Raw genomic sequence first — 26,447 nt, forward strand, 5'->3', positions numbered from 1 at the left:
TTTTTTTGTTCTAGCTTTAATTTTATTTAGTTGTATTTTATTTATGCAGAATCAAGTTCGCACAGAGGCACTCCTCCCATGTTGGTCCAAGATCCTTCAATTTTCTAACCAACGAACTACAAAACATTAAATCACTGGCACATTTTAAAGTAGGTTTGAGGTCTTGGATCAGCATAGAAGGAACAGATAGACACATTCATTAAAAATTTAATTGAAATTGAAAATAATAGGCGGCCTCCGTGGTGTGGTGGTCAAGACGCTTGACTCACAGACGGAAGGTTCCGGGTTCGATTCCCGGTGAGAACACAAAAATTAAATGTGATTTTTCTCAAGCCTGGGTGTTCTGTGATGTAATTCACCGCTGTAATTGGGCCTCCTGGCCTGTTGTGGTGCAAAAATAAAAAAAATAAAAAAATAAAATAAAAAATAAAAAATGCATTTTGCAAATAAATCATGTTTTCGTAATATCAGCATATTATGTTAATTTAGTTTTTCTTTTTTTTTCTTTTCTTTTTTTTCGTGTTCATATCATACTATATATATATGCTATTAACTTTTTAATGATTAAAAAAGAAATGGCCCACGCTCAGAAGCTGAAGCCTTTGTGGGCATTTTTTTCCAATTCATGTTATAGGTTAACTTTAAGATGTATTTTTGTAATTATATTTCTTTGTAAATAATATGTGTATGGAAAAATAAACGAATAAAAAAAACAATATTTTGAGTTTGTCTTCATCTCTGTTGTAATATGTTAATATAAACAGCTCCCCAGGGAGTTGAATCCAGTCCTTGTCTACAAAAAAATTTGGACAAACTCAAAATATTGTTGATAAATTACCTGGTCCATGAAGAAGTATAGAAATTAAAAAAATAATATTTTCAGGCGTTGCCTAGTATGTAGGTGAAATAATTCAATTAGATGAATCTCACCCGCATAAATAAAGGTTTCAGCTCTTTAAATTCACAAACATCAACAGATGAAAGAATTGAAGGAATATAGATGTTCAAATATAGGCAGAATGGTGAATGTTACACAGTGTGTAAAGTGGCCACTTAAACCAGCCATTGACAGGTCATAAGCCCTGTAGATGCCTAGACTTCTATATTGCCTTCTCTTAAATGTTCTTCATCTCTGTTGTAATATGTTAGAATATAAAAAAATTGAAAAATTAAAAAAATGATTAGTACCTGTATTTCTTATAAGAAATTGTATTTACCATCGTTAGAATGGACTGCATAAGTCCGTCAATTAAACATACATTGAAATTTTGGTCTGCCGAAATTCATAGCTTTCTCAAAAATTTCCCGAACTGACAAACATCAATTTCATTAACGAATAAAAGAGCCTTTATTACATAGAAAAGCGTAGGCATTTCTTAAAAGGTCATTATTAAAATTCACCTTGTAAAATAATTCTGATTTGTTTCGAAACCATTTAGGGTTCTATTTAGCTAACTTATTACAATATCAGTAGGAGGGTGACTCCGCCACCCCTATAGAAGAGCTAAAGCTATTAAATAATTAAATTACACCTTTTCAGTGCCGATAGCGCGCTATATAAATTGGGTAGTAACCTTGTTTGCTTGGCGGTTGTAGATACTGTTTTAAAATTTACTAGAAGATGGGAAAATTTAATTGCAAAGTCATTTGGGTTTTCTAGAAAAAGAGTAGAAATCTTATTTAATTAATGTATTATTATGAAATAGTTTAATACTGTGTAAAAAAAGCCGCTGGTGGAAAACCGCTGTATGGTCATATTATGTGAGAATTAAAAAAACTATTATACCGATTACAACAGACTTCGAGAACATTTCTGATAACAGGTAAGAAAGTCTAGGTGTCTAGCTGTCATTGGCCGAAATAGAACAATAAACATATTTCCAAAAAACTGTCTGTTTACAGGAACGAGTCAGTTTTGGAAAAAACCCAGAACAAATGGGTTCTTTTATTTATTTATTGGTGTATCTGTATTCATATCTTATATTTTTTTCACTTCAAACAGTTTACAGTTTAAAATAAAATATTTATGAATAAAAAAAAACAAAATTCAAACTAAAGGTATGTGTGTAAATTCACAAAAATGTATGTGATTTAAAATGCTTGTATTTTTTTTTCAAAAACAAAAAATTAAAATTTGGCCGCGGCCACTTTTATGTTAAATGTATTATCTTCAAATTATCACAAGAAATTTTTGTTCAATACTTAGTCTTTATTGAGATCCCAGATACCTAAGTTTAGTCTAAATTTGAAATGGCGTAATCTGCCGGTCTAAAAGTAAATTTATTTTAGTTATATAAAACTTTTAAGTATATTTTTAACAGAAATACCTGTAAAATACATTGTTTTATCTAATTTATGTTTTTTTTTGTTTTTTTATTACTGCCCGATTACAAAAAACTTTCGTTTTAAAATGGCAAAATCGTATAATTTCCTAATTTTGCGTTCGTTTTTCCCGACTACAGCCTTAAGAAATACGTGTTAAACAACTTATAAATTTAATATATGGACAGCGTTATTATTAGAGTACATATAAGAATATGTTTATGTGTGCCCTACTTCAAGATTAAAAATAAATAAATACATCGTTTTGTAAAAAAGTTCAAATTTGAAAATATATATTAAATTTTGGAAAAGAACCCTACATTTGCAATAGCAATATATAAAAAAAAATGTTTTGGTGATTGTTTAAACATACGTTTTAAAACTACTTCGATTATTTTTTTAAAATACGTTTTTCGCTTTAGTAGATCATCTTAGACCAGTCTCCCCGATTCCTCTGTCTTTCGTGAAGTGAGTTATTTCTTTTTCACGCAAATCTCAACTTCTCTATTTTAAATGAACAAGAGGTGTTTTGCAATGACTCGACGGTAAACACATTAAGTTTTCTTACAAAAAGGGCTGCGGTATATTTACGTGCACACATTTACCGCCAAATCATGTTACCTTCGTTATAACTCCGAAATCTGTCAGCAGAATTAATGGTTCAAAAATGTTTCCCCGTATTAATACGCGCTTTGCTTTATGTTTCCATATCCTTCGTGTTTCTGTCACAGTAAATGAAAAATATATCACCAGTTTACACGTTAACTCGCTTGATGTAAAAATGACATTTTTGTATTGAAAATCCGCCATATTTTTTTCTGGTTCAAAAATTTATCACAGCTTCTACGACACAATAGTTTATTTTAAGTAAGAATTTTTTCACTTTCATTTTAACACTATCTCAAACTGTATATTATATTTATTATTAAGGTGTCGCTCTCCCTGTAGCACAATATTTTAAAAAATATATTAATTATGTCCATATATAAAATTACGTAAGACACTATTCAGTTCAGTTCAGTGCCGAAATACGGCAATTATGAAAAAAAAAACTGCGAAACAAAAATAAAGTAAAATAAAAATAACTGCTTGGCATGTAAAATTGCAATAAGATATTCCTATCAGCTTTACTTAATACGAAAATACACGTTCTAAAGCTACACATATAAACATTATATGAATATATAATAATCTGAAGAATATTACAACATTATAATTAAAGTTAAGATATAACAAAAAAAAAAAAATAATAATAAACTTTAAAAATCAAAAACAATGATAAAAAATTACGAACTTAATAAATAAAATAACATTGATTGGTAATAAAATTAGAAACTAACAATCCCAATTTTTTTTATTAATAAATTTCAAAAAAGGTACATGTTTTTTTTAAATTCTATACATATCTACTTTAACACATCTAGTAAATGTTATCACTGTAACTCTCCAAAAAAGAAACAAACTCTTGTGCTTGGAGAGTGTTGTAGTTGTTTATTTATAAGAGATAATTTAATTTTAAATACGAGTACATGAGAAAAATAAATAAAAACATAGGATATACAAAGAAAAAACATAAAACAATGATACATTCATAGTTATGAAAATTTAATGTAGTTTTTACACGTGTTCAAAAAATTTCTTTAAATTTATTTATTTACATCTATTATTTTTAATAGTTTATAGTTCATTGGGAAGATTATTATATTTTTTTACATCTTTGAAGACAAAATTATTTTGACCATGAGTTGTGTGGAATTTAGGAATTTTAATATTATGTTGGTATCTGAGTAACTTATTCATCTCAAATTCTTTTAATTCCAAGGACTAAAATTGTGTAAGGAGAATGGCAGATTATAAAAATAAACACTGATACTTACGAGTAAAACTGAAAAATGTCACAAAAAATACGAATAATAATTACGTATACCTGTCTGCGAATGATGGTGCATAGGGCACTGCTTCGGTAAACTAAATGCAGCGTATATCGATCATCTGTAACATGAAGGTAAGGTGATCAGCCTAACGGCTCAGGTGTCACTCCAAGAATATAAAATATCGCAGTGTAGAACCACCATTTCAATAAATATTTCATATTGACCTTCTCAGGAATCAAACCCGGGGTCCAAATCACGGTAGATGAATGGACCAACTACTACACTACGCGTCGAAATTATTTCCACTCGATTTTTTAATCACGATTTTTACGTAAGAGTTGCCATCCAGCCGAAAGCACGCGTCCAGGGTTCTGGTTTTGACTATATTGTAAATGTAAAGGAAAAAAATATTTAGTATAATATTTTTCAGATCGAAAACACTTTTTACTTTATGATATTGCATTTTACGCGTTTTTTTAATAATCTTTCATGTCTGTTAGTAAAAATTCTTAGTGAATGTTTATTATAGATTCCATATAGTGAGATTAATCTAATTGAATTATATGACCTACATACTAGGCAACGCCTGAATTTTTTTTTTCAATTTTCTATGCTTCTTCATGGACCAGGGAACCTCACCCGCAGAAATAAAGGTTTCAGCTCTTTAACTTCACAAACATCAACAGATGAAAGGATTGAAGGAATTTAGATTTTCAAATATGGGCAGAATGGTGAATGTTAAACAGCGTGTAAAGTGGCCACATAAACCAGCCTATGACAGGTCATAAGCCCTTAGATGCCTAGACTTCTTTATTATCTTCTCTAAAATCTTCTTCATCTCTGTTGTAACTTTAATTCGTATCCCTCAACGTACAACTCGGCTGCAACAATTTTTTCATGTTGGTATTTCAAGCACGAATAATAACAAGAATGCATCTTTTCCCAGAATTCTAAATAATTATAACACGTTTTTTACTGATATCAATATATATTTCCTCACTTTAAACTAATTTGAAGAAAATGCTAGAACCCTAATTGAAAATAATCACGGTACCTACCTCATATTATTTTTTTGTACACTTTAATATTGTAATTATTTTCTCTTGTTTGAAAGAAGAAAGGAGGGAAGGCTGATCTGGGGTTACTCCGTATGGATCCGCCAGCGAAAAGATTTTTAAGTCCGAGTAAAAAATACTTTTTCTTTTATTTTTTTATTTATTATTATTTCATTATTATTGTTTTATTTTTTTTCGTGCGGAATGATGCGAAGTGGTTTTTTAAAGGTACGCTTTTTTTCACATTGTATTTAGTAATGTGTAGAAAACTATAATTGGCCTATAATTTTGGTTTATTTGCAAATATGTTTTTTTTTTTATAATGGCTGTTGTTTTCTTTTTATAAATAAAATAATTATGTAAAAAAAGTTAATATTAACAGCTCCCCCGGAAGTTAAATCCAGTCCTTGTCTACAAAAGTTGGGACAAACTCAAAATATTGTTGATATTACAGTTAAGTTTTCAACTTTTGAACAGTTCAAACATTGAATTTTTCATTTTTAAAATTGGTTATTTTATCAGCGACGTTAGCGAATTTGGAGTTCGAAGCAGAAAACGGCAGCTTAAGCGAAGCACTTTTGTACCAGAAATTTTGAAATGATAGATTTATTACTCTACAGATTTTGGTTTCGGCATTGAACAAAACTTGTTCATTCTATTATGAATTTAATAAAACATATGAGAAAAATCTAAAGCAATAAAGACAATTTCTGTACCATGTTTGTGTTTACCAAAATTATTTTTAACCATAATGACGTGATTGAACACTGTATACGATCAATCAAATCATTTATTAGTAGTAGCTGCGCGAGTGGTTGATGGAATTGAGTGGTTTGTGGCTGGATAGACCGTCAGTTGATTCATTTTATTTTTTCATATAAATGTTGTAACGGGTACAAACTGCTGGGCATCACAGACAATAATCACACGACCAATCTTTGAATTTTTTCTATGCCAAATACATGTCTAAAAACGCGGCGCTTCTAAGCCTTCTTTTTTGTGTCAAACATATAAGCGACGGATCGCTGGCTCTTGGCCGTATGCGTACTTTGGCATACCCTTTATGTTTATGTTTATGTTTTTCCTTTTTTAAAAAAAAATGTTATTACTATTTTATTTTATTTTTACATCTGAGTATGTTTTTCATTCTTTATTTCCATTCTTAATTCTTAATTACTCTTACAAGTTTTCTTCATTTTTAATATTATTTCCATTTGTAAATACTCACTACAAACTACAAACCTTAAAATATATTTTTTTTTCACTTAAATTTAAATTTTTAAACAACTTTCATTTATGTTTTCTTTTTCCTTCTCTTTTTTATACTTTCATAATTAACATTAGATTTAATTGCTTTTTAATATGGAAACTTCACTGGTCCATTAGAATTAAGTCCAATTGTGTAAAATATTAAACTTTGTAACTGTACTGTATGTTTCCTGAATAAAAGAAAATAAAAAAATAAAATACCCTGAAGGAACTCAGTAGGATAAAGCCATGGATAATATCCGCACTCCCTCATGTAGAGAAACCGAAGAAATTTCTTCTGGACCCTCTCCACCATAAGATAGTATTTCAACTCACACAGTCCCCAAATCATCGAGCCACTCTCAAGTCTACTTCGTACTAACGAGTTATAAATAATTTTCAGTACTCGTGTATAACCAAACACCTTGGCAGTACGCAGAACGAATCCTAACATCTTTTAAAAAACTACTACAAACTGTTTCGACCTGATCATAAAATATTGGGGAACTCACAAAATTAATTGATAAAGTTCCTTTCATCCTAGATTCCATTTTGTGATTTTCCAAATTTCAATCCCCAATGTTTATTTATAATTATCATCGCTGTGGCTGTAGTTTACTATGGTCACCATTATTCATATCCATGCAAACGAACAAACCCTTGCAGTGATTTTCACAAAATTGGCGCTCTATACATTATCGAACCATATATATAAAATAGCATAATCTTTTTTCACTTCAATCCGTCTGCCCGCACTCCTATAATAAATCGCATGATATATGTGAATTGTTTTACAATCCCGCCTATAATTTACCTACCAGAATGCAAAAGACGTTTGTAAAAGTGCTGTGTTCTATGTTCGCCGACAATCCGAAGCACTAGCCGGAAAAAAAGACTTGTAGATGTTCACATCCGAATTCCTGTCCCAGATCCCCTTTCCTGACTTTCCAAAGTTAGGATTTTTTGTCTCCTGTAGTTTGTTTGGGCGCAGTCCAGTCGAACAAGGGGCAACAAAACCCACCTTGCGATTAAAAAATGTTTTAAAAAAATTTATTTCATGTCAAAGTTATAAAAATCATTTTTTTAATAATTTGATTACAAATTTATTTAACTTATTCGGTGCTGTTCCTCAGAGGGAAAAGGTTGACATTTATTTATATTAACGCCATACTGAAAGCATTTTTTATATTGGAACTTGTTTATTTTCGAAAATATACGAGTACTTCAGCAATATACTTTAAAACACAATAATGTGCTAAAATGATATTTTTCAGTGTGCAGTATTAAATTTAAAGATAAATACCATACAAATATACTGTGAGCACAGAAATTAGCACTTAAAAATTAATATGCAGCTTGGTGCTATAATGTTAAAACTGTTGTTTTTTTTTCACAGTAATAAAATGCTATGGCTTTAGAGACGGCATTTCGCTTAGTTGCATACAACTTTGCTAATTTTTGGTTTAAACGAAAGACGTGTAACGAACAGTTTCGGTTTTCGCTTGCGATTTTCGACCATTATTTTGCTCGAATCTAGAGTTAACTTCGTAATTAATAATCCTAGAAGGATTTTTGTCCAGTGCCTCGATCATGAACGCTATCTTCACCTGTATAAATCGAGACGGTATACTTAACTTCTGTACTATCTGTATCTTACCTCAGTATGCTCTACCTATTTGTCATACCGACATCATATGATCGAAGCAAGCCAATGGAATGACCGCAAACAATTAGCCCGCGTTCCTCACGTCATTAACATTTAAAATAGTTCTCATTTATATTTTAAATATGCTTCTGTAATAAAAAGTGCTCACTTCAAAGCGAATATAAATTCCAATAAATCCCAATGCTAGAAAAAAATGCTCGTTTGAACATGAATTTTGCATGACTTTTGGAAATCAACTAGACAGTACGCTTAACGATCGTCTGTATGTATCTACCGATCGACTACAAAGCCGGCTCCTTTAACGTCTCGATACATACACTTGGAAAGATAGTAAAACAGATGGAAAAAATATAATAACCAACTTATTTTTTTAGAGTGTTAACTTTCTGACGCATATAATCTGTGTTTGACGCCTATATACTCTTATTAATTAATAGGACAGAACCTAGCGACATTATTTTCACATCTAGGCGTTCGTTTTATTAAAGTGACAGTTATGTCGAAATTTAATTCAACTTCAAAACTGACTTATTTCTGTCTCATATTTTTAATAGGCTTTTAAGAAAAAAAGAGCCAACCTCAAAACGATTAAAAATTTTAATAAATCATAATTAAAGGAAAAATTGCTCGGTGGAACAAAATTTTTGACACTTTTAATGCGTAGATAAACACTTTGACACTTTTAATGCGTAGAGGGGTTCTAGACCCGTCGGTATGAAATGATGTAGGTACTTATTTCAAAACTTTATGGTGTGGGTATCGGTACTATACTTTTGTAGTCAGTCGGGAGACTTTTATCTTCAAATATGACGTCATACTGAAGCTATGTCATTTTAGAGCGTAGATATGTGTACCGTGACGTACGCTTCCCCTTGATTCATATCGATGTACCTACCCAAAACTTGAAGGTGGGGGGTCGGTAGTATATCTTTATAATCGCTAGAGGGAATTTATCTTCAACTATACCGTTTTCTTCCCATCATAATCGGGGCCCTGATCTAGAGCTGTGGCGCCTTATAACTTTGAGGTTCTTTCAATCAAAATAAAATAACACAAGAATGCAAAAATGATGTTTTGCAGAAATTTTAATAAATTTAAATTCTAAATAAAACCAATGTTAATTTCTTCCGCTAGTGTTATGCAAGAATACTGGTGTAAGCAAACTCCTAAATCTACTTCAAAATAGCTATTTCGCCTGATCTAGGGGCGGGGGAGGAAGAATAATGACTGAGAAGAGTGGAAAGAAAAGATATTGATGAGGGTAAATGACGAAGAAGGCAAGGCGATATCACTTAACGATGTGGCCGTTACTTTTACTGCACACTTTTATTTGATTCGAGCAGGAAAATATATCGTAGGCGCACTTAAATTAGTAAATTTAATGAACAGAATAATTTATTTCAATGTGTATATTTGACTATGCGGATGTATGTTATCCAGATGCTAACTCTGAATTACTTGATAAGTTAGAAAGATTGCAGAATATTTGTATTCGTTATATCTTTGATCTTCGCAAATTTGACCACATAACCGAGTATCGCACGCAACTACTCTGGCTCAGTATCAGTCATAGAAGAAACATTGACATTCTATCACTTCTTCACAATATTTTTAAAAATCCCACTTCACCTGTTTAACTGAGAGAGCTCATCCAACCTCTTTTACAACACGGACTTTCTCTTTGTTCTAGTAACGAGTGAACCCTTTTAATACCCTTTCATCGCTCTAATTTTCTTGCCTTCTCTTTCACAGTAGTAGCCGCTCGATTGTGGAATAATCTACCCACTAATTTTAGAGATGCCTTCTTTATTTACATTTAAGTCAAGATTAAAATGTCACTATCTAAATATTTAAATTGTTCCTTTATCCTTCTTCTTTCCTTCCCATCCCCTCTCCACTCTTCATTGTAAAGTGTTAATTTTTTTAAATTTATTTTTATTTTGTTAATCTTTGTTTTTAATTTTTGTATAAAATTGTAAGATTCAATATGTACATGTATTTATAATTTTCTTAAACTTAACGGTCTCGGGTTCGATTCCCAACATGGTTGATATAAAATATTTACTTAAAGGGTGTTTTATTATATAAATAAAAGACGAGTGATATTTTAATCCACAAATTTGGAATATCCAGTGGCTGGTTTCATCGCTTAAGCGACATCTTCGAGACTGGTATCTTTATGAAGGAGTTCAATGTATTTATACAAAACAGAGGTAAAGGTAGAGAATTCAAAATTATATGAAAGTAAATTAAATAAAGTTATTTTGAAAAAACCGTCTGCTTTTCCCACTGTTGAATTATTTAAAAAATTAAGGTTTTAGATATAAAATTGTTATATAAAAAGAATTGTTTGCTTCAAATACATAAAGACAAAATACATAGTAGTGTTTCTAGGTCACAAAACGTAAGTACGCGACCTAGAACAGGTGGTAATATCTTAATTCCCGAATTAAAAACAACTACAGCACAACATCATTATACTTACAGAGGAATATTTTTCTTCAATGAAATGAACAAAGAAAATTAAAGGTACAGTCAGGAATACAATATATTTAAGAAAGAAGTGAAAAGTTACATTTATAATTCTTCTTTATGTAGCACTGATTAAAAACACCGTTTATAATAATTGTTCTTAATTTATATATGTTATCCTAAAAATATTAATAATAAAAAATAAAATAAACAAACTGTTGTAAGACGTCACTCCCCATTATGTACACAATAATTGTTCATTTCTTTTACGCAATGGGAAACGTAAATGTAAATATATGTATTTAATTAATGTAAAAATTGTATTTAGTTGTAATATTGTATTTTTATTTGTTATCTGAATAAAAAATAAAAAACTTTCGATTGTGTTAATTTAATACGAGTATGTACTCAAATCTATCAATAGCAAAGCATTGCCGGGTTCAGCTCGTATTGCATAAAATTTGGACATCACAAAAGTATTTTCTACTGCTATTTTCTTCTACGGCGTGTTCTTTAAACCATGTCACATCCGAAACCACGATGATCAGTATGGGCAAGAAGACATATTAAAAAAAAAAAGAAACAAATATTTTTTTTAAACAAAATAAAAAAAAAACAAACGGTTGCTTACTTCTGCAGGGGAGAAGCGAGGGGGGCGTGGCCGAGGGGTCGGCAGTGTTTCAGACTCCCCCTCCCCCTCCTCGTTTCTCCCCTGCAGAAGTTAAGAACCATTTGCTTTTTTAAATATTTTATTTTTGTAAATTTTATTCGTTCTCAAATTTTTTTTATGTGCCAATATGTCTTCTTGCTCATACTGATCATCGTGGTTTCGGATGTGACAGGGTTTAAAGAACAACCTGTATTATAGACAAAAAAACATAAATAGACTCTTCTCAAAATAGTAGGAGAATCATGCTCCGGAAAACCTCTTTGGACACATGAAACAGATCAACATCTAGAGAGATAATTATTTTATGTTTTAAAAATTTATTCGTTCTAAAAATTTATTTTAATGTGCCAATATGTCTTCTTACTCATACTGATTATCGTGGTTTCGGATATGACAGCGTTTAATGAACACTCTGTATAGTAATGTAGCTGGAAAATGAACAGTATCAACCTATTATAACTAGCCTATTTTTTTGATGTTGAATTTTCCCTCTGAAATTCTAAACAAGGTAAAAAAGATATAATATGAAAATGACATTACACTTTTCCTAGTATTTTACTCTCAGCACCCTTATATATTGTTTCTGACAGCGAATTTGCTTATTCTATCGTAATATTTAAGGCAAAAAACAAGGAAAAATATTGAAAGGGAAGAGGAATACACCGGGAAAAATAATTTGTGTTTTATTTTTTAAGGATTAATATGGAAGAGAAGAGTTTAATGGAATATAATTCGTTTTTCATCGATATTTTGTGTTACAAGTGACTTTTAATCATAAAATATTTTTTACTTAATAGGATGTATGTCCTCTTTTTGCTTTTATAACAGCCTGAACACGTTTTGGCATGGAATCAGTTAAACTTCGGCAATTTTCTTTTATTTTGTCATCTCGAAACCACATCTGAATCCCCAACAGCTGGTGACCCCCGTCGTCCAGGTCTCCACAAACTGGTGAACTCGACGTGACAACTGGTGAACGTTCCCACAGTATGATATGGATGGACAGGAGAATTCTGAAGAGAATTGCGTAAACCAGAGCGAGATCGGACGAGTAGCGCACTAACGCAGGAAAGCCTTGTTTTGACGAAAGCGTTGTTTAACTTTTACTTTTTTACACCTCTAATAAAAGAAATGCTGTCTACCTTAGAACGGGTATTTTACTATACCTAGTGAGAATAGACAGTGCTTAATATGTTTGCATATATTTTTATTTTGCTTATTTGTAAATGTTTTTACCTTCTTCACTGTTTTGCAAACAGAATACTATGCTAATAAGAAACGCCGATTTTCGGCACTGAACTGAACTGAAATGAACCGAACCGAACCGAACTGAACTAAACTGAACTGAACTGAACAGAACTGAACTGAACTGAACTTTACCAATATTTTATTTTACTATTATTTAAATTTACATAATAATCACTATTTATTGACATTCAACCATATTAAGACTTGCTGTCACTATTGATTTTATTATTTTTTAAATCTTATTATAAGTATTTTATTATAATCTATGTTTGGCAGTCAGCCTCGTAGTGTAATGGTGTTTTCACACTAAAATATTTCTTAGTCTCTGGACTGGTACCTGAAGCGTGAGACTGATCATCTTACCTTTATGTAACAAAAAAATATGATCAAGATACGCTAGGATTGGTGTACCGATGCAGTGCCCTATGCACCATTATGCGCGGAAAGGGAATGATGATGATGTTTGGCACTCTTTTGATCGTACTTAATATCCGTACTTTGTTTTTAGTTTAAAATGCTTTTATTCTTCTTTAATTTATTGAACCGGGTTGCGGACATGGTCTGAAAATTTAAACATTTGGGTAAATAATAATATCCCTTTTTTTATTTTTTTTGTTGTAAAAAATGTACATACAAGCTGCAAAAATAAAGATAATATCTTACTATCGTGTATGATAATATTATCATTAGTTTTAAAAATTTGGAAATGTTTATTAATTATCCTTATGTGAATGATAAAAGCAAGAAGCATATAAAATGCTAGATTTGTATTGATCAAAGGTTTTTAAAAATATGTTAATAACCCATAAATTTAATAATCTTTCACACCGTAACGCAAAATGCAAATTAATAATGCTCGAATGCAGAAAGGCCACTGAGCAAAATTTTCTATTTTAACTAATTCAACATTTGTGTGTTTGTTTGTTGAAATCTTTAATTAGTAGGTACCAAATTGATCTAGAGTGGGATCCACGTGGAATTGGCAGGTGAAGAGATTGTTACGGGGAAGTTATATTGAGGGAAAGGAATTATCTCCAGGGGGAGTAGGGTTTGAGAACATCCTGTTGCCTTGAAATCGTGATCCTACTAGTGATGCGAATAGCGGAATGACAAAAACCGAAATAATTCATAACCGGTTAAGAGAAGATTCGACGTTATAATAACTGATATTCGGTTGTGGGAAAATTATCTATTACTCGCAGGTACCTAAACAATTGCGGCATGCTGGAAAATTCAGCCTTTCGACAAAACCTAGCTCTCGTATACCCGTTTTCCGCACCCTAAAACTGAACTGGTTTTGTTTTTTTGGAAGAAAAAGTATCAGAAAAAAAATGTCTGTGTCGGCAAATTTTTTAAATATTTTTTTTGTATACCGTACGTTCGAAGACGGCAGATACAATTAGGCGCTTTTAAGGGTTTTTTAATTATCCCATAAAATACAGTTAATTAACAAACTATCGAGCACGCCAATGGTGGATATAGTGTGTAAATATTTTTTTTGCTCTAGCGCCATAATTTAGGAAGAAAATACGAGAATTCGTTTGTATGAAAAAAGTTAGACCGCGACTCTTTTTAATAAAATAAATATTATTTTATTTTTACAGTCTTCTACCGTAAAATCAATCACTTTACATTTTTTATACTATTCAGAAAAGAAATATTTGCATTCTGATGGTGGGCACTTACACGAGTCAATGAAAAGTCAAAAGCCCTGTAAATGTCTAGACTTCTATATTCCATTCTCTTAAATGTTTTCCCTCTCCGTTGCAAAAAATATTCTCAAAACTCCCTAGGAAGTGAAATCCACCCTGCTCTACAAACATTTGGACATAGTAAAAATACTGGTGGTAACCTAAATAAGCTCAGTACTTTTTTAAAATGTAAATAAAAAAACTGAGCAGGAAAATCGAGTGGAGATAAACCCACTACGTAATTTGTAGTAGTTGATGAATTAAACATCGTAGTTATAGCGAAAACTATGAACCCGGTCACTGGTCATTCCTAATTTGTGTGTTCTAGTATCACTCTTTTTTATATACAAAAAAATTGCAACAAATTTCCATCAGGAATTTTCAATAGCAAACTTGAATGCTGGAATCGAACTAGTAAAAGTAACTGACCGAAATAAGATTTTCAGCCGAAACCGAAACCGAATTTTGATTTCTGTTATAGTTTCGACCGAAACTGACACCAATTTTCAAAAAAAAATTTAAAGGTCACTTCAAAACGCCCACAATCAGGCGTTTTCATTGTTAATTCTTACGAGATTATTAATATAACTGTTAAATATAGAAATATTAAAATAGTAGAATATTTTACAATACAATGATATTTGTTCATAAAATTATAAACTCTAATAAAAAAACAGAATTTTGGAAAAAAATTGATCGGAACCAGCATGAACACGATCACAATACTAGAGAAAAGAACAAAATTAGACTTCCATTTAGGAAAAAGGCAAAGTCACAAAATTCAATTTTATTTAAATCAATTAAAAAGTATTACGAAATGGAAAAAAATATTTATGAAGAAAAAAACATATCAAAATTTAAAATAATGGTCAAGACATATGTGATAAACAATTTATAAATTAAATATATTTGCAATGTTATTATTAGAACACACATAACAATACTACTTTAAGATTTAAATAAAAATAAAAAAAAAAATAAAAGGCACAAATTTAATGAGTGAAATTGTTGATTTTTAGCACTTTTTGGGTAGTTGATATTTATTTTATTTTATTTGGGATTTTATAGCTATTACATAAAACAATAAGTAGAATTATTTTACCAAAACTAGAGCCAATCAAAAAAATCTACTGTAAATCTAAATAATACATAATATATAAGAGAAAGCGTTTACGTAATTGAATGTGTGTGACGTTTGTATTCATATGTGTGTATGTGAATGTGTGTGTGTGTGTGAATGAATGAGGGAAAACATGCATGTGCGTGTGTGAATGAATGAGGGAGTGTGCGTGGGTGCGCAAGTATAAAAATATAAATAATTTAAAGATTGTAATTATATTGAAAACTGTACAGGAAAGAGATTGGTTAGAAGTTTGATTATCAAAAATAAAAATAAAAAGTAATAATTTATATCTACTTTTGAAACCTTTTTGTAAATATTTAAGTCAAGAAATGTTATAAACTTTTTTTTAAACTGTGGTAAATTTCTAAACCTTATTCTGAAAAAAAGCATTATATTTTAAAATTTAATTGATACACACTGAATGAATAATGTGCAACGAGTCCCATACAATACGGTAGGTAACCAAAAAATGCAGTGAATACAATGTAAAGTAAACAATAAGACATGGTAGGTATGACAGTACGCGTACGTTAATTCAAAACGAACATACAAATACATATTATATGCACCTACATAATATATAAAGAAGGATAACATATAAGTTATCAAATTGAAAACATTCAAAAGAAATTTATAAGGAGCCTGGAATATCGTTTTGGTAACATTGAAAATGATTACGGCGCATCTTTGATCAATTTTAATATAGAATCACTACAAAAAAGGCGCCTTAGATATGATTTAATTTTTCTTTTCAAAATTCTCAATAACATAGTTGATTCGCCGTATCTTTTACAAAATATTGGTTTCCGTTGTCCTCTTCGCTATACTAGATTAAATTCCCTTTTTTATGTACCAACTTGTAAAAACAATCATACCTCGAATTCATTCATTAGACGTACCTGTAGAAATTATAACGGACTCAGTATTGATGTAGACATTTTTAACTGCACGTTGCATTTGTACAGAAAATTTCTTCATGGGGTCGATTATTTGGCATAGTTGCTGAATGTACATCTTGAGTGGTTTATGCTATGTATATGTGCCGCATGTAATGTATATGTTTGTGTATGTTTTATATGTGCGTTCATGTGTGTGCGTGGATGGCTCGGAGTGTACATTCGGTATTTTTATTTATTTTAATTTATTACCTCCATGGAAAACGCAAATGTCAACAATTATCCTTTTTTCACTTAAAATTCTTATTTAGTTTTTATTTTTTGTCACATTTAATGTTTATATCTTTTTAATTTATGAAAACTTAATTGGTCTTTTTATGTTAAAAAATTGTTGTTTTTAATACTGATTTTGTATGACTGTATGTTTTCTAAATAAAATAAAATAAAAATAAATAAATAAAATAAGTTTGATAGAAATTATTCGAATGATAAAAATCAGGTGTTACAAACAGTTGCCCCGCAGTACGGGGATACATAATTATGTTAAAAGATCTTATCACTATAAAACTTATATTTTATAGATTCAGGGATAGAGAGGAATGGAGAGGAGGATGCCGACAAAGACAATTTATTACGTATGGCAGTTTTGATAAATTTAATATTATTAGTAAATATATCTATCACGTTAAATTTCCTGTTATAAGTATCCATAATACGGTTAATAGTAGCGTTTTTTGTAAAATTTGTTCTGCATTTAGATATGTGGAAAAGTTATGAATGCGGGTAACAAATTCAAGGGAATCTTTTTTATAAGATATTATGTTGGTGAGTAACACATCAGCCGTGGTTCGTCTATCAGTAAAGAGTTTTAATATTATGAAAAATGCACGCTTGTTATACATATAACAACTTATTAGCAACCTACAGTTATAACTTACAGCTCTTAAATATACGTTATAAGAACTTTAACTTTTTAACTGTTAAGGAATTACTAAAATATAAACATGAAAAATCTGAGAATTACTAACTAAAGTATGCTTAGAAAATCACAAAATTAGTCTATTTTTTTTACCCTAAACAATAACAATACAATAACTAATTATTTGAGTGAATAACAATCCAATATTTATAATTACACCCAAGTACAGTCGGATCTAGCAGGTTTCGGTTGAACCGAAGTTTCGGCCACTTTTTGGCCAAAACTGAAACCTTGGTCGGTCACTAATTTGTAAATTAAATTCAACAGTAAATTCAGATCTCTTGACGTCTTGTAGAGCTTTAAATAAAATGCATAAACTATATACAGTGATCAGTTATACCTGCACACGATGGGTTATATTAATAACCTTTAATCCCTCCTTCTTAAGACCTATTGACCTTTGACCGGATATATATTTAGTTATATTCAGTGATTTATTGATCTCTTTCCAGTTCCAATTGACACAAGACTAGTTTTAGGCATCAAACAAGCAATGCGGGTTATTCTAAAACCGGTCAAATATCATAAAATCAGGCTTTATTTTCGAAATAAATATCCTTTATTGCTTTCCATCCGTATCTTTATTTCCTCTTTACATATTTTGATGTTTTGTTTTATTAAGTAAAATCGTATAAAGTGTTATTTTGTTACATTTAAATACTTTATAGACAATATTTCAATTCTGTTTTTGTATTATTTTCTATTAATTTTAATGATTCTTATGTTTTAAATATTGGATTATGTTTGTAACTACACACGTATAAATTTAATTTAATTATTTTTATTTAAATTCCTAATATTATTCATTTTAAAGATTGTTATTTTTAATATAACGATTGAATCTTTTATTTTATTTTAAATAATGACACTTGTTTTTTCCCTATAACAACCTATATGTCATTTTTATTTATTTTAAGCTTAAGTGTATTTTTTTTCGTTAATTATTATGGCTTAACACAAGCACAGCCTAAAATCCCATAGTAAGTTAGTAAACGTGTAAACAAAAACGTAATTTTAAATGTATAAATACCTTAATAGGTATCAAAATGTTGTAATAAACTATTCCAGCAAAATTACATTTCGGCATAAAAAAACATATAGAGTCTACTTACAGAGATTAAGGACTTAAAAGATGTGTAAAAGTGAAAGCTAAAATTAGAGTACCATATTTAAAAAACACCTAGATAACATGTTAAGGAGAATTGAAAAATTTCAGTATTTTTTTTTTTAGAAAAGAAATATTTGCGTTCTTATGATTTACCCAAATATTTAATTTTGAGGGCCATTTTCAACGAGTTGTAAATAACTCACTATTAAAAAATGGAATCAAGTTGGGGTAGAATGGGATTCGAACCACAGACCTTTGGTCCGTGAGTCCGAGACACTAGCCACAGGACCACAACCCGATTTATATGCACTGAATTTATGAAAAACAAAAAAATATCAATCTTTGTTTTCGCTCTCCTGTAAACTTCACAAAATGCAGATTCAATGGTATACGTAGAGACCGTCGATATATAGAATCACTTTGTAAAGAACCCTTGAGGTATTATATTACGTAAATGGCGCTGTATAAGTTATACATATGTACAATCATGAATTGATAATATCCTTTATTTGAAATATATTTGTATTAATAATATCCTTTACCCAGAAATGCGTTATTTTAGAATAGACTTATGTACGTATTGGTAATGAAAATTTGTGATTTTATTGAATTCTGGTTCATTCGATGTGAAAGCGAATGAAATTGCCTTACAAACCGTACAACAATAGAATATTTTGAAAACATTAATCAGTTTGGGAAATATATTAATTGGGAATTTGGCTATGATTAAATTACAAATACATTATTTTTATTGCATATTATGAATTAAAATTCGCAGAATTATGATTGAAATTAATTATGAGTACGTACGTGCAATTTAAATTAATTCATTTTGGAACAAGAATGGAGGATAATACCTTGAAAATATAACAATATTGTATACCATTTTTTTAGCAAAATGTTTACTTCACAAAAATCCCATTAATTTATAAAAGATTAATGTTCAATAGTCAAAATGGTGAATGTCACACGTTGTATAAATTGATTGCATGCAAAATTGAATCCAATGCTCAATAAATCGAAACCCTATTTAGTTATTCAATATGTTTTATAAATCCGTATTAAATTATGAATTCAAGAAGTCTAAATCGCAATCATTTTATTTTAATTAATATTTTAAATATTGTTTCACCTTCAATTGTTTGTAAATGCCTTCGTAACAAAAATATTTTTTAAAAATATAAAATTAATTATTTATTTTACCTTCTAATTAAATTGGGATATAAATTTTGAAAATAAGGGAAAAAAATATTTAGGCATAAACATAATGGTGAATGTTCCGCAGTGTGTTATGTGACTAACTCAACCAGTAAAAACTGGTTCCTGTATAAATGCCCGGACTGCCATATTATGTTTGGTCTGTTGAACAGCATACCTAGAGAGATGGATCTTTTCCATGCTGGGATTACCCGTTTTAGACACTTCTTCTCTAACTATGCGTCATAATGTTTATTAGTTAATTATTAGTCTTTGTTTACTAATGTTTTTATAGACTTTATGTTGAACCTTAATAATTTACTGTGTTTAGTTTTAGTAAAAGACAACTACATGTCAGACCTTTTGTTAGAATAGACAAAGTCGACGTTTTGCTATCCCGTTTTACGCACCTCAAAACAGAACCGATTTCGTTATTTTTTTTAAAACAGAGTATCAGAATGAATTTTTCTGGATCGGTACATTTCGCGTTTTTCAAAAATAGTTATATTTGTACACCGTGCGCCCGAAGACAGCAGATTAAACTGAGTTTTTTACGGGTTTTTGGATGGTTCTAGTTTCCATAATATATTTTTTTATAAAATAAAACAATAGAGACACGCCGCCGGTGCTACTACTCTAGAAACACTGCTCTAGTGCTATAATTCAGATAGAAAATACGGGAATACGTTTGTATAAGGAAAGGCGGGCTGCGTTTCCTCCTAAGATTAACCATTATTAAGTATGCTTACACCACTTTTTCTAAAAATATGTTTCGTAAAAACCGTGCGGATAAACGTAAAAAAGATGGTTTAATTTTTCATTGATAAGTAGGTACCTAGGTACTTGTTTATGGTTGAATTCCAAAACTTTTGATAAATAATTTTCAAGTAAGTATAGAATTCTTTTGAACTTAAGAATTTTGCAAATGTAAAACTTTGCTCTTTTCACCAACAGGGGTGCATTGTATTTTGGTATGCGATTTGCAAAAATGCATCGAATGTCAATGGATATCATTTAATTATTGCCGAAAATCCAATAAAAATAAATAAATGGGTAGAAATCATAAGGAATTTGAGGAAATAATCTGATTGGGATCCGTAAAAAACTAATGTTGTTTGTAAACATTCAAAAACAAACTTTTTTGTACTCTAAAAAATAACATCCTCCCCATTTTTTATAATATGCATTCTCGTCGAATCCAACCCTGGTGATAGATAGAAAAATTATTAACGCTCCTTACTTTTTTCTACTTAGTAAATTGAAGATTAAATAGTTATAAATATGCTCGTGGTAAAGATCTACATTTCGCTGAAAACAGTACGTAACTCGGTCCAGTATTTATTCAGTCCATCGACGACACACAAACGAACATTTCCTTTTATACATAAAGATGTACATACATTGTAAATGGCAGTGGTGCTGTATTGTACATTTGAATAAATATTATTTAATTCCTTTTTTTATACATTAAACGCCCATAGGGCTTTTACAATACAAATTTGCTTATATAAAACAAAATACATAATAAAGTTTATTAACAAAAATAGGTAGCAGTTATACGAGTACAGAGGTTAAAAAATTAAGTTGATAACAAAAGTTCGTGATTTACTTGTTACAATGTGTAATTTAATATATCTGAAAGAATAAAAATAAAAAAACTAAATGCGTATACACATGTTTATATAAAACATATATAAATATACCGTTCTAAAAATGTGTTACATCTCTATTGTAATGTATACATAATTTATTAAGTTTATAAAGAATTAACATAATGTAATATATAATCTTTAAGCACATGTTTCCAAAACTAAATTAATAATATTTTACCGGTAGAAGTAGTAGTACTTCAAAATATATATTTTGTAAAAATTTTATATTGAAATAATTTAGCCTTAAACTGAGAACTTCAATCTTCGTATATGCATAGTAAGTAATTAAAAAAAAAATAATACTTTAAACCCATAACAGAAACTAGGTTAAACAAACTACGTTTTTAAATCAAAGTTTTAATAGTGGAGGAAGTCCACCAATTACTTAAATATAATACTTTATACCAAATGTTAACGAAAAGCGGACTGTAGCGAAAAAAACGAATTTCCTTCAATTTTGTAAAAGGTTGGAAATATTTGAAGAAAGGAAAGGAACAATGATATGGACCTACCTTTGATACGATGTAAATGTTCTTCAATTTTAAGAACTGGATGATGAAATGTAACGGATGTTTTCAATGACGCACGACGAATCCAAGATTTTTTTATTCAATTTTTGTACAGTAATAGAATTTAATTAAGCTAGTTAATTTTTCAAAAACAAAATATATTTAAACTTTTTATTTATTTATATGTGCATGTTGTGTTCACACATAATTCTAAATGTAACAAATTTGGAATATTATACCAATGTCGTATGTATTGTTTATTGCTTGTGAACCATAATAAATAAAATAAAATAAATAACGCAAGTTGCATCTGTTTTTTTCTATGTTTCGAAACGAGCACCAAAAGTAAAAAAAATAGTAAAGATTATACGTAAAATTTTTTGCTCTAGAAGATCTTGTATTTGCTTTAAGGTTACAAATATTACTTTATTTGAATACAAGCCTTCAAAATGGAACGGAAAGTAGACGAAGTGAGCATTTTCGACACCTGTTTCTGTTCAAGTTCAATCGAGGGAATAAAGCTGCCAAAGCTGCTCGCAAAATAAGCGCAGTGTACGGTGAAGAAGCTATGAATTACTGAATATTTTTTGTTGTAAAATAATAATAGAGAATACATAATTGACCAATTTGTTGGATTTTTTTTTGTTCTCTTCATTTGGAAAAATTCCTTTTTCACAAACAGTTTACCCTGAAGTTGGCTCCTGCAATGGTAGCCGAAACGTCGGAACGAATCAAACTTACACGAGGATCACCCAAAAAAGATACGTTTTGATTATTGTATAGATTTATCGACTCATCGATTTGTCGACCTCGTGGTGTAATGGTCAGTGCGTTTGCCTACCACGCAGAGAGCCCAGAGGTCTCGGGTTCGATTCCCGGCATGATTGACATAAAATATTTATTCCAAAGGGTGTTTTCACACTACAATATTTCATAGTCCCTGGACTGGTACCTGAAGCGTAAAACTGATCATCTTACCTTTATGATACAAAAATGATCAAGATACGCTGCGATTGGTGTACCAATGCAGTGCCCTATGCACCATTAGGTGCGAAAAGGGAATGTGGGGGGGGGGGGGGGGGTTTATAAAAAAAGACGTTGAGCTTTGCTATTATTAAGTTAGAGCTGATAAATTTGCATAATTTTATTTTAATTAGTATTACTGTATTATTATTTTTTGTTTTTCACTTTAATTGTTTGTTTATTCGAAATTATATAACTTCAAATTACCAAATAACTATAACAGTGAAAGTCACTCTCCAAGCACAAGAGCTAATCTCTGGTTTGAAAAGTTAGTCATAAGATGAACTAAATATATGAAATTAGTTTTCAATATTAAAAAAAACATGTGTCGTTTTATGTGACTATATTAATTAATAAAAAAAGTTTAAAAAAAACAAAATTTACGTCATTTCCTCACTTAACATAGAATGCCCCAAATAAAATCAAAAAAGAAATTAATTAAATACATAAATATATGTTGAATTGTAAAAACAAATATGTTTTAATATTTAGCAATCGACATTTCTACATGCTCAGTATTTTATTAAATAAAATTAATACACATTGAATAAGAAAACCTTACAGTATCTAATATTTTTATGTAATAAAACATTTAAAATTACCTAATAAAAAAATATAATGGCTTACTTTTTGTTGATTTTCTGTCGACACAGAGCCGCTTCCTTAACAGATCAACTTTGTAAAACTTTTAAAACCTTCCGATAAATTTTGAGATAAAACATCTATTGTTCGCATACAGAAGTTAAGTAATCTAACAATCGACCAATGAGCATACATTCAAATAACACTTTTTAAAGATGGATGCATTCAAAACTGCTTCATAACAATTTAGTAACTAGACGTTTTCCACGGAAAATTTAAATCGCGCGGGAAAATGCAACTAATAACGCTCCCCGAACAAACGTGCTACCGCAACCCTTGGGCAGGGCGCACTGGCCTCTAATATTTCTCCTCACTCTTTATATAGCTATGTATATTGGAATATACGCTATGCCGGTAGGCGCTGACTGTCGATCTAGGTGGGTACCTACCCGATATTACAAAAAGGGACTCCGCACACGTCAGGATTAATTTAACTGTAAGCAAAAATTTAACTTTTCATGAGCTGAAGCATTTGCGCTTAACAGAATTTGATCAAAATTTTGGATACAAAAAAGAAACTTCTTTATGTGGTTTTCTGAACTTTTGAAAAGAACTGCTGTAAAACAGGTATAATATTTTGCTACCGAAAAGCTGACTATATTATGTTAAAAATAATATCATTAAATTTTCTTCAAAATTGGAGTATGTGAATAAAAGAAAGGAGCATAGGAATGGGCCTACCTTTTCAATATTAATGCACTGGATGATGAAAGTTCACTTTGAATTATGATATTAAACGATTTATTATAATAACTTTCACAACGACGTGCGACGATTCCAAAAAAAATATGCAATTTTTTCTAAAGTCTACATTTTATTTATAATATTTCAAATCTAAATTCCATCTTAATGTAAGGTAGGTACCGTAAATATGGGTCAAGGGAAGGATGGGAAAGAAAGATAAACGGCCAGGAATAATATCGTTAAATGCTGTTTTATACTAAACATATTTTTATAAAATTGAACAAATCGAGTTCTATCAGCATATGTTAATCTTGTTTGTTTTTTTTCTTTCTTCATGGTTATGTCATACCATATTTATATGGTATAAACTTTTAAATCATTAAAAAAGGAATTTCCCACGCTCAGACGCTGAAGTCTTTGTGGGCATTTTTTCCAAGTTATAGCTTATTATAAGATATATTTTTTAATGTGTATTCTTGTAATTAAAATTCTATGTAAATATATGTACGGAAAAATAAAAAAATAAACAAAAAAATAGTGAGTTAGTTACAAGTCGTTGAAAATGCCCCCCAAAATGTTAGTATCTGGGTAAAGAAAAAAATATTTATTTTATCTGTAAAAAAAAATTAATCATAAAACTCGTATTTATATGCAATGAAATGCGCACCTATCACATTAAATTTTGAAATGTTAATTTCAGTAGTCAGCAAATTTGATACATATCGCATGGCGCTTTGTAAAATCCGGTACAAATTTCGCTCGTGTATGGTGTCCAGTAGCGAGGTTCAGCTTTACGCAGCCCCTCCGATCCTCCCTTTACGTGTAAGAAAATGTTTATACGGCGCATTCGACGGCTAAACCGCGATTACAAGAAATGACTTTAGTTTTACAAGGACCGGTTTTACACTGCGCCACCTTGGAAGGAAAGTCTAACAATAATAGTAAATAATCGATCAGGCGGAGTATGTTTGCGCGTCAAGGTTGATAAATTTATTATTGACGGGGCTATACACAAAAACAAACTTTTCAAACTACCTACATTGTTTTTATAATAAATCAAACATTCCTACGACACATTGAACATTTTCAAAAGATATTTACTAACGACCATTTTACGCTTTCGTAATATTGTCGTAAGTACGTACGCCGCACCGTGATTCGTTTCATACAAGCTAGACGCTAAAAATTCTAAAACGCACTCGTGCGATGTATTTCATCCTGCCGTGATAAAAATTGTGTTAAATATGATTACTTATTTTTTTGACGGTTATATGACAATTTATGTCAGTAAATATTAGTATTCAACCACTTACCGACTTTAAATGTCTACCGGTTTAAGTATTAAAAAAACAATTTCAAACAAACCACGGTTCGCCATGGATCAGTTGGTTAGACGGCCAACTGAGAATCTGGCGTCGTGGGTTCGGCGCCCGACAGCTTCAAGAAAAAATCCAAGAATTTTTTCTTTATTTGGTCTGAGTGATATAGTGTTTTTTTCGTAACCTCCTTCCATATAAAATATAAGTTTAGCGGTGTTAAAAAAAAATTTAAAAAATTAAAAAATGGGTGTGCTCAAAATTTTAAAACCCAAAGATTTGATTTTACCTCTTATAAATAAAGGTTTTATCATATTTTCGTCGGAATTTATTTATTATTTTATAAACGCTTTTAGTACATTTTTCAGCATATTACGACAGAGATCGATAACATTTTAAAGAATAGAATATGTAGGCCATGATCACTTTACATACTGAGTAACATTCCCCATTATGTTTATGTTTAAACATCCATTTTTTATCTGTTGATTTTGTGAAGATTGGATACATAATTGTTGATTAAAACAATTAGTCCAAGAAGAAGCATGAAAATTAGAAAAAAAAATTCAGTCGTTGACTAGTATATGTGTGAAAAAATTCAGTCAGGTGAACATCACCCACATCAATAGAGAAGTTTAAGCCCTATCAGTTTAATAAATCAACAGATGGAAGAATTGAAAAATATGGATTTTCAATCATAGGCAGAATAGCGAATCTTACTCAGTGTGTAATGTGACAACTTGAAAATCCAACAGCAGGTCACGAGACTTAAGACTTCTATATTCCCATTTCTCCATGTCAATCCTTGCCGGCGCCGATCCATCATCAGTGTTAACGTTCGTACTTCAACAACATTTTAAGTGTTCAAATGTTTTTAGCGCATAGACAGAATTTATGTTTGAGGTTTCATGCGAATGTCCAGTGTATAGAATAATTTGACCTTGTTTGGAGTTGACAATAAATCTGAATCACCGGAAATGTGAAGATGAATAGGAACAGGTCAAGTATTGGAGTTCCAATGAATGCTGAATATACCGCGTGATTTATTTCCACTGTCAAAATGTCGACCGAA

The sequence above is a fragment of the Micrasema longulum genome, unplaced genomic scaffold (genome assembly GCF_059751315.1).
Source record: "Micrasema longulum isolate JH-2025_06_02 unplaced genomic scaffold, ASM5975131v1 h1tg000136l, whole genome shotgun sequence".
In the NCBI taxonomy this organism is placed as follows: Eukaryota; Metazoa; Arthropoda; class Insecta; order Trichoptera; family Brachycentridae; genus Micrasema; species Micrasema longulum.